Genomic DNA, 14,224 nt, shown 5'->3' on the forward strand with positions numbered 1-14,224 from the left:
TGCTCCCTCCGATACCAGCAACCTACATCAGGAACATAAGCTACTATTTTTAAGGCTGCTACCAACCTGGAGAATAGGAGGTGATCATGGTGCTCTCCTGTAAAAATTCAGCATTCTTTTCTTGTGTTCCCTGGTTGTTTTACATCTTATTATTACATGCCAGAGTTAAAAAAAAAAAAAGTTGATTCCAGCAGTTTTGCCAATTTATTCATTGCTTTTTTGGAAGCAACATTTTGAAGTTCCCTACTTTACCATTTTCACTGATGTCACTCCATACCATTCAATTCTGTGCTTTTTGGTCTTGCCTAAAATCATTTTCTCAACCTGGAATGCAGCAAAAGAAGAAAATTTTATTATCATTGAAGTCATCAAAAGAATGTTAGTTTATTTATTTTTTTAAAGGTTTTATTTATTTATTTGACAGAGATCACAAGTAGACAGAGAGGCAGGCAGGGTTGGGGGGAAGCAGGCTCCCCACTGAGCAGAGAGCCCAATGTGGGGCTCGATTACAGAACCATGGTATCATGACCTGAGCCAAAAGCAGAGGCTTTAACCCACTGAGCCACTCAGGTGCCCCAAGAATGTTTATTTAAAGGTAGGTAAAAGAGTAACTGCAAAAAGTTTGGAATAAGGACACCATTAGCAAAATAAATTTTACCTGTCACAAAGTCAATATTCATTGTATCATCTGCCTGTTGTCAAGTCCTCAGTAATACAGGGAGTGTTTTATAATGTTTGAGAACTCAGGCTTTGAAATAAGACGTCAGTTGGAGTTTGACTCTTCTGCCACTTTCTTCTTGTTTGGCCTTGGGGAAGTTACTTAAATTCTGTAAGACTATTTCCTTATTTGTAAAATGGGAATAATACACACTTCTACATCATGGTAGAGACTTAAAGTATTGTATGTAAAGTGCTTAGCACTCAATATTAGCTGTTAAATTTGGAATCGTTAATTTGGTTTCCTTATCCCATTGCATTTCTTGTTTTCTTCTGGTTGTTTTTCTTAAAGAAAAAAAAAAAAAAAAACCCTACTGGCTTCCTATGTAAGAAGCCCTTAGGTGTTGCTATATGCTTCCCAAGGGACTTTGATTGAGCTGACTTTTTACAACAAGCACATTAATTTTACTTAGATTACAGGTTAATCTCGGGGGTTTTGGTTGAAATTGCGAGGGATGTGAAGAATGGGTTAAAATACTCCCAAAGCCCTTCTTTTCGCCTAGGGACGAATTTGTCAACGCATTAAAAGAATAATAATAATAATAAAAAAGAAAGAAAAACAGAACAACAACAACAAATTAAGTGTCCAGCCAAGAGTGAGAATGCCAACTCAACGTTTTTCAAACCAGTTTCTCTCGCTGTCTGTGGGATTCAGGCACGTGACGACAGTACAGACAGCCAGAAGAGCCGGAGAAGAGACTGATAATGGGAGGTCAGCTCTAGATGGAGATGTCACGTCAACCCCTTCCTAGGTAACCTCTGGAGGTGTAAGGACTGCAGGAGATGGCATTTCTTCTTCTAGGCGACTTTGATCGTCAGGCAAGCATCTCACACAACGCCAAACATCACTGAGCAGGGATGAGATTTGCGAACCTGAACCGCCCGGCCTTTCCAAAGCTGGAGAACGCGGCTCTGCGGCGAGAGGCGTGGTGACTCTCGCAGAGACCTCTGGGAGTTGTAGTCCCCAGGGGCGGGAGGTTTGACAGCGGCTGCCGACTTAACGCGCTCAGAACTCCATCCCCCGCCGGCCCCCGCGGCTTAAGCTATTGCCTCTTCCTGTTAGGAGAGGAGAAACCCTGCTACAGCAAGTTGAGAGGATTTGGGAAAGGGTCTCCGATCTTTCGGAGACCGAGCCCTTGGCGGAAGCAGGTAGGGCATGTTCCCTGGTCTTACAAAATGACTCCTCGGTATGGGCGGAGGGGATAGAGGGGAAGCAGCGGGAACCGCTGAGCTTGCTGTGGAGCCGGCTGTCGCCGGGGAAGTTCTTTAGTGAAACGCGTCGAACAGTTGCTTATTAGGGGATCCGTGAGGACAAAGTCGGGGACTGAGGAGATCACTCCAGAGGGGCGACGCGCGCTCCTCTCGGCTCTGGTGACTCCCGCGGGAGCAGAGAGAGTTCAGGGGGCTATGGAGAGTCGGTGCGTGTTTGAGCCTGGGGGTGATGATGGGTAAACACCCGGGTGAGAAGGAGGAGAACTGGAATTACTGCGAGAACGGGAGAGCCTTCTCTGTCCCGAGTAAGGAAGAGCTGTAGAAAGGAGATCCTGGGAGGGAACACTTTAGTGTCTGGGGCTAGGACCACAGATGGGTGGGGGGCCGAAAGAATTAAGTCCTCGCCTCTCTTTTCCCCGGCTCAAATGTGAGAGCGGCTGTCTTGATAGTAGGTGACTTTATATCTTAGCTGTCTTAGAATACTAGAGCTGGAGGAGGCCTTTGAGAATAGCTAGTACAGCACATTCTCTTTATTTGACTGATGAGGAAACTAGGGTCCACCAAGTTGGAGAAACTGCCTCGCGCATGACCAGCCAGCCAGTTAATGGCCAACTTGACTAAAACCTAATTTTCATGACTCTGAAGCACTGCCGTAATCTATTGCTGAGATCAGTACAGCAGCAAACTCTAACCTATTACTCTTTTTTTTTTTTTATGCTTACCTATACAAAATAATAGGCAGACGCTGAAGGGCAAGTTTTTAAATTTCTCAATAGGCCAAGGAAACCCCGGCCTTAACTTAAAGAAAAATCTCTACAAACTTCATAGTAATATAAAAGGTTGGTAGCAAATTAACATGTGACCTCTTCTTTCCCACCTACCCGCTGGGAACACTTAGCCTTAGATTGCTTCTCTCAATCCTAAATGCTGTATATCTGAGTCTTATAAAAATAGCATGCTAATTTGATTTTACAGTACCCTACATATTTACAGTAACGGGTAAACGGCATACGAGGTTGGGAATACCCACCTGAACTATAAAATAAAATAATAATTTATAGTATTTTTTAAGAAGGCGATATGAACATAAAAGTTAAAAAAATAATTAGGAGATTAAAAACTTCTACGGGGCCTGCATTTTATAATACACTTAAATTTCAGTCCATCAGCATTCTTTCTTACTGCATAACATAACTGGAGAGCATTTAGTGTTCCCATTGCATTATTTTGGCTGGTAATTTCTTTATTAGACTACATTGCCCTCCAGCACGGTGAAATTTAACAGCTTTTGAAGCATTCATTGATCAGTTTGGAAGCATGTTCTATCAGTCTTCTCAGAATTGGAGCTTTAGAACTCTTATTGGCTGACCATTAAGTGATTCAGAAGGAAGAATTTGAGATAAATTCATTACCAGACATTATAGCAGTTGCAGACTTCTATAGATGAAAACATGTATACATAGCATAACTTCTTTCACCAAGCTGCTTTTTTATGCTGTGGTTCCATTGGCTTTTATATTGGTGTAGTACAGAAGTGGCCAAACTATGACCAGATTTGCTATGACCATTGCCCCCAGATGCATTTATTTTTTATAAAGTTTTATTGGGGGGCAGTCAGTTAAGTGTCTGCCTTCTGCTGAGGTCGTGATCCCAGGGAGCCCCACCTCAGGCTTCCTGCTCAGCAGGGAGCCTGCTTCTCCCTCTCGCTCTTCTAACCCCTGCTTGTGCTCTCTGTCAAATAAATGAAAGTATTTTTAAAAATTGAAAAAAGTTTTAAAAAGTTTTATTGGAACACTGCCATGCTCACTTATTTATATATTGTCTTCTGTGCTAAAATACAGAGTTGAGGGGTGCCTGGGTGGCTCAATGGGTTAAAACCTCTGCCTTCGGCTCAGGTCATGATCCTGGGGTCCTGGGATGGGGCCCCACATCGGGCTTTCTGCTTGTCAGGGAGCCTGCTTCCTCCTCTCTCTCTTTTTATTTGACAGAGAGAGATCACAAGTAGGCAGAGAGGCAGGCAGAGAGAGAGAGGAGGAAGCAGGCTCCCTGCTGAGCAGAGAGCCCGACGTGGGACTCGATCCCAGGACCCCGAGATCATGACCTGAGCCGAAGACAGCAGCTTAACCCACTGAGCCACCCAGGTGCCCCTACCATATCTTCTTTATCCATTCATCTCTTGATGGACATCTAGGTTCTCTGCATAGTTTGGCTATTGTGGAGATTGCTGATATAAACATTCAGGTGCATATACCCTTGCGGATCACTACATTTGTATCTTTAGGGTAAATATCCAGTAGTGCGATTTCTGAGTCATAGGGTAGCTCTATTTTCAACTTTTTGAGGAACTTCCATGCTGTTTTCCAGAGTGGCTGCACCAGCTTGCATTCCCAGCAATAGTGTAGGAGAGTTCCCCTTTCTCCGGATCCTCACTAACATCTTTTGTTTCCTGACTTGTTAATTTTAGCCATTCTGACTGGTGTGTTAGGTGGCATCTCTTTGTGGTTTTGATTTTTATTTCCCTGATGACAAGTGATGTGGAGCACTTTTTCATGTGTCCATTGGCCATCTGGATGTCTTCTTTGCCTAATAGTAAAATTTACAGTCAATACCTTTTATGTTAAATGTACTTTCTTTGGTGGCTTTCTATGTCCTTTTTATGGAAAAAAAGTATTTTTCAGTGCAGATATCAGCAAGCAGTTCAGTAAACTGTTATTTTCCTTTTGAGACTCCATACTGAACCAATTTTAAAGTAAGTGGGATATATTATTAAATGACTTAGCTTTGACATTAAGTCTTGCTTCTATGACTTTGTTTTAAAACTCAGAGGACTGGGGTGCCTGGGTGGCTTGGTCATTAAGCAGCTGCCTTTGTCTCAGGTCATGATCTCAAGGTTCTGGGATCGAGTCCCACATTAGGATCCCTGCTCAAGGGGAAGCCTGCTTCTCCCTCTTCCACTCCCCATGCTTGTGTTCCCTCTCTCATTCTCTCTTTCTCTCTCTCTCAAATAAATAAAATCTTTAAAATACAGAAAAAATTTTAAAAACCTCAAGTTTGAGCCATTAGAAGTGATTTTATCTGTTTATGTCATCTTGTATGTTTAGATCCCTGTATCAGTGTTGTCTGTGGCAAATTAATGGTATAGGAGTATTTAACATTTTAGTTAATTATTGATGGTGCTATTTTGTGTTATTATCTATGTAGCATTAGCTCTGGACCTCTAATTTGCTCGTAAATTCATCAAACTTGAGAATATCTTGTAGTTGTACTCATCAAGACTTCCAAAAGGCATTACATTTCCTTTGAAATAGCATTTTTGGGGTATTTGAAGTCAAGCTATTTGACTCATTGAGGCAACTGAAAATTACCAGTTTTCTTACAATTCTTTGTATTTACTTGAATATTATTAAATCCTGGAAAGGCATTATAAGGTTTGGACTTATTTAAGGCTTATTTAGATCACTGAGATAGTATCATTGTTCTTGCTTATTTGGAATAAAGAGCTAATCTGATAACACCACAACATTTCAGATTTGCTCAGAACAAACACATATGTGATTAAACTGGAAACTTTATGTCAAATCCTGAACACCCCTCACATTTTCCCTAACTTTGATTATCATTTTTGGGAAGGCTGACTGAGGTCCCAGGACCTTTCTAGATTTTTCTTATTCTGGGTTTTCTAATATTTAATTTCAGCAAAAGTATTGATTTCCAGAAGTTAAAAGAATCCTCTCTTCCTAAATTCAGTTGCATTCTCAGTATAGTATAGGAACCAATATTGCAGAGCGTATTGGTTAAAAACGGAAGTCTGGGCAGACATCACAGTAAACTGGAAATAACATTTGGGACCTAAGTAACCTGGTTTCCATCTCAGCTGTGGCTTTATTAGCCAAATGATATAGAAGAAGTTACTTATGAGTTTCAGTTTCTTTTTTTATAATTTGAAAGTAGTACCTTTTTTCCAAATTCTAAGATTAGTTGCAATTAAATAACATGTAAAAACTTAGGCCAGGAATAGGTGTTCAGTAAATAAATGTTAGTCCCAACTCCCACTACTTATTTATTGATTTTTCTTTTTCCCTGGGTTTTTCTCCAAAGTGACATCCAGTTTTCTTCTTCAGAAATGATTTCTTCCCTTTAGGTCTTTTCTTTTTGTGACAGTTCAGTAATACTGTGAAGCTCAACTTCTTTATCTTTCTTACCTCACCGAGTTTACTCACTTTATACTAAAGGCATATAGATACATCAGCTGATTTTATTCATACCACTAAGTTAAGCCAACACATAATTTTGCTAACTACTTTAAAGAGCCAAACTCATAATAAAATGATACCTGTGTTTGTTGAACACTCACTGTGAGTGAAGGCACATTATGTACATTATCTCAAATCTCAAACCCTGTAAGACTAGTACTTTTATTATTCCCTGAACCAGAGAGTCTTAGAGAGTTTAAATCAAAGTTACATAGAAAATAGCAGAGCCAGGATTCAAACCCAGACAGTCTGACACATGAGCTTTCAACTACCACACTCTACTTGATGAACCAGTGTAGGCCATGCCCCAAATTAAGCATTGTGTATAATTCAAATGAAGGAATATCCTGGCAATACTTTCTGAAGATGATTTTATCAGTTTTTAGAGATTGAGGAGCAATAAGGTTGTATCTCCCAGTCAAAATTTAAATTCTTCTCTAGTATTTCTTAGCAATTCTATTATGACTTCATTAAGTTTAGTTTTATTAAGTACAGAAATGATAGCAAACTTCTATACAGAATCTAACAGTACTTGGCATCTTCCTAATGTTTGTACAAATTGAATTTATGGTCTTTTAGAAAAGTTTTTATGTGCATTAGATTTTCTTGAATAAATAGCCCTGCAGTTCTTAATGATATTCTTTTTGATGAAAGGATACTGGCTGACAATCATCTTTTCAATTCCTAAAATATTTAATTTTTAAAACTGAGAGAATGTTTTAAAAATTCCGTAAAGCTAGTAACTTGGTTTTTTTCAGAAGACAAGTTAATGCTGAGATTGAGATTGTATTTGCCAATGGTTTATTTAACAGAGGTTCACTGTGGGAATTTCACAAGCCAGTAGTATACAGAATGATACCTCTTGATAAGCCAATAAAGAAATACTCCAAATCAGTGATAAATTAATTATACTCTATTCAAGACAAGAGGAGATGAAAGGAATAAATTCCAAATTTATTTAAGGTGTAACTTCTTGGAATTGATACTTGGGAAAGACAGCTGAGTCAACCAGAGTGAATGTCCAGCTTCCTGCACAAAAGTAGAGGTGTCCTGTTGTTAGAGCATGTTGCTAGGGATGGTCATTGTCCCTGTTGATGGGCAAGATGATCTTCTGCGCTGCTGCATGGTTTTTACCACTGCAGATGAAAGTATCCTTTGCCTCAGCAGGATCTAATTGCCCCCAGGTCTTTAGAGAGCTATTTTAGATCATTAGAGTCACCTTGCCCATACCCAACACTCTGATAGTCCTCCCAAACTCACTATTTATAGTACAGATATCCCCTTGCCATAGTTGCGTCTTCCTGTGTTTTTATTGATAAGCAAATAAGCTCCTGAGTTCTTATCCATGAAAACAGATGAAATAACATCCTAGCACGCTTAACTTTGTTCTTAATATTAAAACAACTTTTTTTTTTTTAAACAACTTTACTTCTAAAACAACTTTTTTTTTTGGCTTTGCCATAAACAGGTTAAAATGATTCACTTAGGTTGTAAACAAGTAGATTTGAAATCATATATACACAGAATAACTTCTCTACAATATCTTTATTTTCTAAGTTTTTAATTCCTGTGCTATGTCCACCTTAATTTAAAATGTATTTTTTGTTGGTATTTTATATAGAATATTTTCACTCTTTATACCCAGGAAGCAATTTTTTCAGGTTAAGTAGTCATTGACAATTTTAAATTAAGGAAGTTTAATAGGAATATCAATACTAGTTTTATAATTAGTGGTTCAAATAATCTTGAAACATACTGCTTTTCAGTTTTAAAATTTAAGACCAAACAAGTCAACTGAATTATTAATTAGTTTTATTATGTAGAAGGAAGAAGGAACTGAAAGATCAAGTTTGTGTTTCTGCTTCTCAGCTAACTCTATTTTTGTGAAATTACTTAACCTTGCCTCAGTTTCTTCCATCTTAATGAAAGATTAATAACAATTACCTTTGAATAATGTATGCTTTTTATTCAGGATCATTTCTGATGCTTCAATCTAAATACGTACAATGCATTTTGTGAATCTGTGTTTTAAACAGTTGAGTAAACTTTTTACCATAAAAAAATAAATTTTGCACTGCTCTATTAGAAAATTGATTTAGGAGCTAGGACTAGCAATTGGTGTACGCTTTAATTAAAAGTACAATGATGAACTGAAAATCAAAATTGGTAATTAACATCCTACTAGTTTTTATTATTTAAGTGATTTAGAACAAGTTACCTGACTTCTAGGCTTCTTAAATAATATTTTTTAAGTTTATTAAGGTTGGGAACCATAAGTTAAAAAAATATTTTTTTCTCAGTACTACTTTAGTACATTGTAGAGGCTTGGTGAGAAGTTGTTGAATGAATATATTGTTCAGGGTTTGCCATTACTCAGTATTTTAGTTGTCTCATCTTAAAATAGATAATCAGTTTTGCTTGTGTGCTCTATAGAACGACACAGAAATAAAGCCCTTCAGGACTGGAGATGGTAGGATTTTGATTTCACTTTTTTTGAAAAATCACTATTACATAAGGTACTTCTTTAACATTATTTGTCTCTAGTGAGACTAAAAAGTTAATGAGACCTTTGGCTTAAATGCTGGGCTGGAAAACAGAAGAGGGAAATGGAAAGGAATGACAGAGGAAAGAAAACGTACATATTCTGGGGATAGAATATGTTACCAACATCTATGTCACTTAATAGTCGCATTTTGACTTGTGCCTACCTCTCACCTCATTACTGCAGAATTTTTCACTTGAAGAGGTTAATCTCAAGAGGGCTGCACATGTTTAAAAAAACAAACAAACAAACCAACAATAAATCTTTTCATTTGTTTTCTGAGAGGAATAATAGTGGGTTTGAACATTTATTTTCCTGTTACAAAGTACTAAGTATAACATGCATCATTTCATTTAATTTTCAACCACACCAGTTGGGTGGATGCTATTGTTCAGTTTCACAGTTGGGAAAATAGGTTCATGAAGGTTAAGTGGTTAATCTTCAATTACATAAGTAGTGAGTGGCAGGTAAGCATTGCTGACTCAAAGTATTTTCTACTGTGTTCTAAATGCTATTTTTAGAAAAATACCAACAGCAGACTTAAGACTCCGTTAAACAAATACAGCACCAATAAAACTATACTTGTTTTAAGTAGTCTGGCAATAAGAAACAGAAGGTGAAAAATAAGAGACAAAGGGCAAAGAACAGGAAAGAAGCACAGCATAATGGCAAAGAATACAGGCTCTGAGCTTAGACTGCCTGGTTTTGAATTCTAACTCCCCCCCTTACTAACTTTGTAATCAGTTAACTTCTCTGTGCCTTGTATCCTTATTTATAAAATGAGGATAGTCATAGTAACTTAGAGTTGAAGAATAAAGGTAAAGCACTTGCCTTAAATGTTAAAACCTATTTATTTCACTTCATGGAGTTTGCTTTTTTTGTGTGTGTCTGCTTACTTCTGAAATACAACATCCATTTAGAAAAGTGCATAAAGGGGCATCTGGATGGGTCAGTCGGTTAAGCGGCTGCCTTCTGCTTGGTTCATTCTGGGATCAAGTCCCGCATCGGTCTCCCTGCTCAGCAGAGAGCCTGCTTCTCCCTCTCCCTCTGTCTGCCACTCTACTTGCGCTCTCTCTCTGTCAAATAAATAAATAAAATCTTTTTTTTTAATGCATAAAACAAATATATAATAATAAAGTAAATGGCCATATAAGCAGAATCAAGTTGAAAAATGCAATATTGCCATCACCATTTAAGATCCTCTCCTGCCCGTTCCTTTCATAACCTCTTACTTTACCTGTGTAGAGCAGTGTTTCTCAACTTCAGAACTATTGACATTTTGGACTGAATAATTCTTTGTTGTAGGAGGCTGTTTTGTTCATTGTAGGATATTTAGCAACATCCCTAGTTTACCCACTGGGTCTAATAGCACTTCCCCTGGTGATAAAAACCAATTGGGTGAGATCAAATCCTTCTCTATATCTCTCTACAACTCTACCTGCTGTGTACAGAGTAGACAGTAAGGGCATAAGGGTAGAAGCAGGGAACTCCATCAGAAAACTGTCGTAGAGGGGCGCCTGGGTGGCTCAGTGGGTTAAGCCTCTGCCTTCGGCTCAGGTCATGGTCTCAGGATCCTGGGATCAAGCCCCACATTGGGCTCTCAGCTCAGTGGGGAGCCTGCTTCCCCCTCTCTCTCTGCCTGCCTCTCTGACTACCTGCGATCTCTGTCTGTCAAATAAAATAAATAAATAAATAAATAGAAAACTGTTGTAGAACTCTTGATAACAAATGGTGGTTTCCATACCCAGGATATACTTGAAGAGGAAGCCAAGGCTATTTTCCTAATGGATTGAATATACATTGAGAAAAAGAAGTCATGAATACCTTTGAGGATTTTGGTCTTAATAACTAGAAGGATGGTGATGCTAGCAACTGAAATCAGGAAAACAATCAGTAGGATACTTTTTTTGGGAAAAAATTAAAAGCTCAGTTTTGATATGTGGGTTGCCTGTTATATCCAAATAAAAATGTTAAGAAGAATATATATGTATATCAAATAATTATATTGTTCATCTAAAACTAATGCAATGTTTTATGTCAGTTATATTAATTTAAAAAAGATGGGAGCACCTGGGTAGCTTAGTTAGTTGAGCATCCAACTCTTGATTTCGCTTCAGGTCATGATCTCAGGGTCATGAGATCAAACTCCATATTGGGCTCTGAACTCAGCAGGGACTTTGCCTAGGATTCTCTCACTCTCTCTCCCTCTCCCCCCGCTTGCACGCTATCTCTAAATAAATAAACAAAATCTTAAAAAAAAAAAAAAAAAGATGTTAAGTAGGCAGTTGGATATGCAAATGTTAAATCCAGAAGAGAAATGTTGGCTAGAAATGTTACTGTGGAAGTTGTCATTGTCTAGATCAATAGAACTTTCTGTTATGATGGAAATGTTTTATTTTTACACTGTGCAATATGGTAACCACTAGGCGCGTATGGCTACTGAGCACTTCAAATGTGGTTAGTGTGACCCAGGTGCTGAATTTTTTTTAAATTTAATTTTAATTAATATATACATATAGGTATGGGTGACTGGTGGCTGCTGTATTATACAATGCAGGTGTGTTACTAAAACCATGGGATTAGATAATATTATCCACAAATTGAGGGTAGATAGAGAAGGGAACCAACACTGAACCTTGAGACTACAATTTTAAGAATTCTGGGACACAAGAAGTAAACAGTAAATGAGACAAAAGAGGAGAGACCAGTAAGGTATAGAGAAAACTTGGAGCCCTAGTGAATCTAGTTTATTAAGAAGGAAATATATATATGACACTTATTTCTGATGGAGCGAGTAATTTAAATACTGAAAAATAACAACAATTGACTTTTGGTCCTTAGTAATCTAATGAGTACTTTTTTTGTAGTGATGGGAAAGATAGCATGGTTTTAAGAAAGAATGGAAGGATCTTACTATTTTATGCTTTCTATTTTTCCTCCCTTTTTAATGTTTTTCTTCTTTTCCTAGTCTACTATAGTAATTTTAAGTTACATACTATTTTCTGTTATGTTAATAGTTACCTTTAAAATCATAACATGCATTGTTTCAAATATAATGTTAATCTGGACAATATAAGGACCTTAGAACACTAATTCCAAGACCTTCACTTGACTTTTTTTCCCTTTGGTCTGGAATTTTAATTCCTTTTCTCTACTCTATGATAATATTAATTCTGGTTGGAATTAGTTAAACTTCTTGAATTTGTAGATTGTTATCTTTTATGAATTGTGGAAAATTCTCAGCCACTCTCTCCAGATGTTACCTCTGCTATCTCCTGTCTGTGGTTCTCCAGTTACATGCATGTTAGGCCTTCTTTTTCTATCTCCTGTGTCTCTTAACTTTGTTTCCACATTTACTTTTTTTCTCTTTCTCTGCTGTTCTAGATAGTATCTAGTATTATTCTATATATCTATATATAGAATGTATATATATTTTATAATATAACTAAATACATATTTATTATGTATTTTATATATTCTATATATTTTAGAATATAACTATACATTCTAGTTCATCAGTTTTGAACTTTAAAACCCATCCATCACATTTTAAATTTTGGCTCTTTTATTATTGGAGGGGGTTAAAATTCATTCTGGTTCTTGTCAAACATGCTGAGTTACTTTTTGGTAATCCACTTTGTTTTACAGAATACATTTATTGCAGTGTGTACTGGCAATTAGATTTGAGGTTGTAAACTAAGCTGGTGGAATGAGCTTTTTATATGCAAAGTGAGATATTAATGTAATTAATCTTATAAAATCTTTTTAATGATTTATTTATTTATTTTTGAGAGAGAGTAAGAGAACATGTGAGCTGTGGGAGGAGCAGAGGGAGAGAGAATCCTCAAGTAGACTCCCTGCTGAGAGCCCTGATGCAGGGCTCAATCCCAGGATCCTGAGGTCATGACCTGGGTCCAAATCAAGAGTTGGTCACTTAATCAACTGAACTACCCAACACACCATTAAGTCAAAAAAAAAATTTTTTTTTAAGATTTATTTATTTGAGAAAGAGAGAGAGAAAGAGAGCATGAGCAGTGGGGAGGGGCAGAGGGAGAGGGACAAATAGACTCCTTGCTGAGCAGGGAGCCTGACGTAGGGCTCAATCCCAGGATCCCAGAATCACGGCCTGAGCTAAAGACAGATGCTTAACTGACTGAGCCACCCAGCCTCCCCAAATCAAAAATTCTTAACAACAAGTTGACAGTAGGAGGAAAAAAACCTCTTTTTTGTTTAAGATTTTATTTATTTATTTATTTGAGAGAGAGAGAGAGAGAGAGAGAACGTGCACAAGTGGGGAGCAAAAGCAGAAGGAGAGGGAGAAGCAGGCTTCCCGCTGAGCAAGGACCCTGATGTGGGGCTCAATCCTAGAGGAACCCCAGATCACGACCTGAGCCAAAGGCAGACACTTAACCAACTGAGCCCCGAATCCTTCTTCAATTTAGCTTCTATGAATTTAGCTTCTTTAAGTACATTGTGCTTAAAATTTTCTTTTTTTATTTGTTTTATTTTTTGTTTTAATTTCAGTATAGTTAACATTCAGTGTTGTATTAGTTTCAATGTACGATATAGTGATTCAGCAGTTCCATATATTACTCAGTGCCCATTAAGATAAACACACTCCTTAATCCCCATCATCTATTTCACCCATCCACCCCACAAACCTCCCCTCTAGTAACCATCTGTTTGTTTTCTATAGTTAAGAAGTTGTTTGGTTTGTCTCTTTTTTTGCTGTTTTGTTCCCAAATTGTACCTCTGAATGATACCATATAGATTGGTCTTTCTCTGCCTGGCTTATTTTGCTTAGTATTACCCTCTCTAGATCCAACCATGTCTGCAGACGGCAAGATTTAGTATTTTTTTGGCTGAATAGTATTCCATTGTGTATATATCCACTTTGTTTTTTATTTAAAGACGGGAAGCATAATTGTTTTCTAGTATTATTTTGATAATTCCTATAGTTGAAGTCTTTATGAATCTGTTTCTGCTCATGTTTCTCCTGGTACTCACTAAAAGCATTTTATTTCTTTGCATGCTAGATTATTTTTTACTGTGTACTATTCAGTGTCCTTGGAAGATTGTTAGCAGGTCTTCTTTGAGGCATAGGATCAAGGTGTGTCCTCACAGAAAGATTTATATTTGTTTCTAGCAGTTACCTAGAAGTCCTACCAACCAAATTAAAATTAAGTTATATTCCTGGCTTTAAGTATTCTTTGACCTTCTGCAAATCCACATGAAGCACAGTTTGTGGTATGGAATACTTCCTCCTCCACAGATGCATGCCTGCAAGCACATGTGTGCACACACACGCTGCCTATGGGCATGGTCAAGAAATCTTGTTTGTAGTTCCCTTGTGAGGGAGTAATCCCCAGTGCAATGGTAAAGATCTTTGTACTCCCCACTCTGTTACTGGGAGAAGGGAAAGGGCATGATTTCTTACTACATTATTCCTTACTTTGGGTGAATCCCAGGTTTTATCTGCTATTTTCCTAGTACTTCACAA

General features: G+C 37.6%; 1 protein-coding gene across 1 annotated transcript in view; it reads left to right on the plus strand.

Moving 5' to 3' along the window:
• The first annotated feature begins 1,618 nt into the window (after window positions 1–1,618).
• Window positions 1,619–14,224, plus strand: part of SLC38A9 (solute carrier family 38 member 9) — an 84,516-nt gene continuing 71,910 nt past the window's right edge. The window contains exon 1 of the mRNA XM_044224662.1: window positions 1,619–1,866. The gene's annotated coding sequence lies outside the window, so the exon portion shown is untranslated. The remainder of the gene's footprint in view (window positions 1,867–14,224) is intronic.

This window comes from Neovison vison, chromosome 1 (genome assembly GCF_020171115.1).
Source record: "Neovison vison isolate M4711 chromosome 1, ASM_NN_V1, whole genome shotgun sequence".
Classification (NCBI taxonomy): Eukaryota; Metazoa; Chordata; class Mammalia; order Carnivora; family Mustelidae; genus Neogale; species Neogale vison.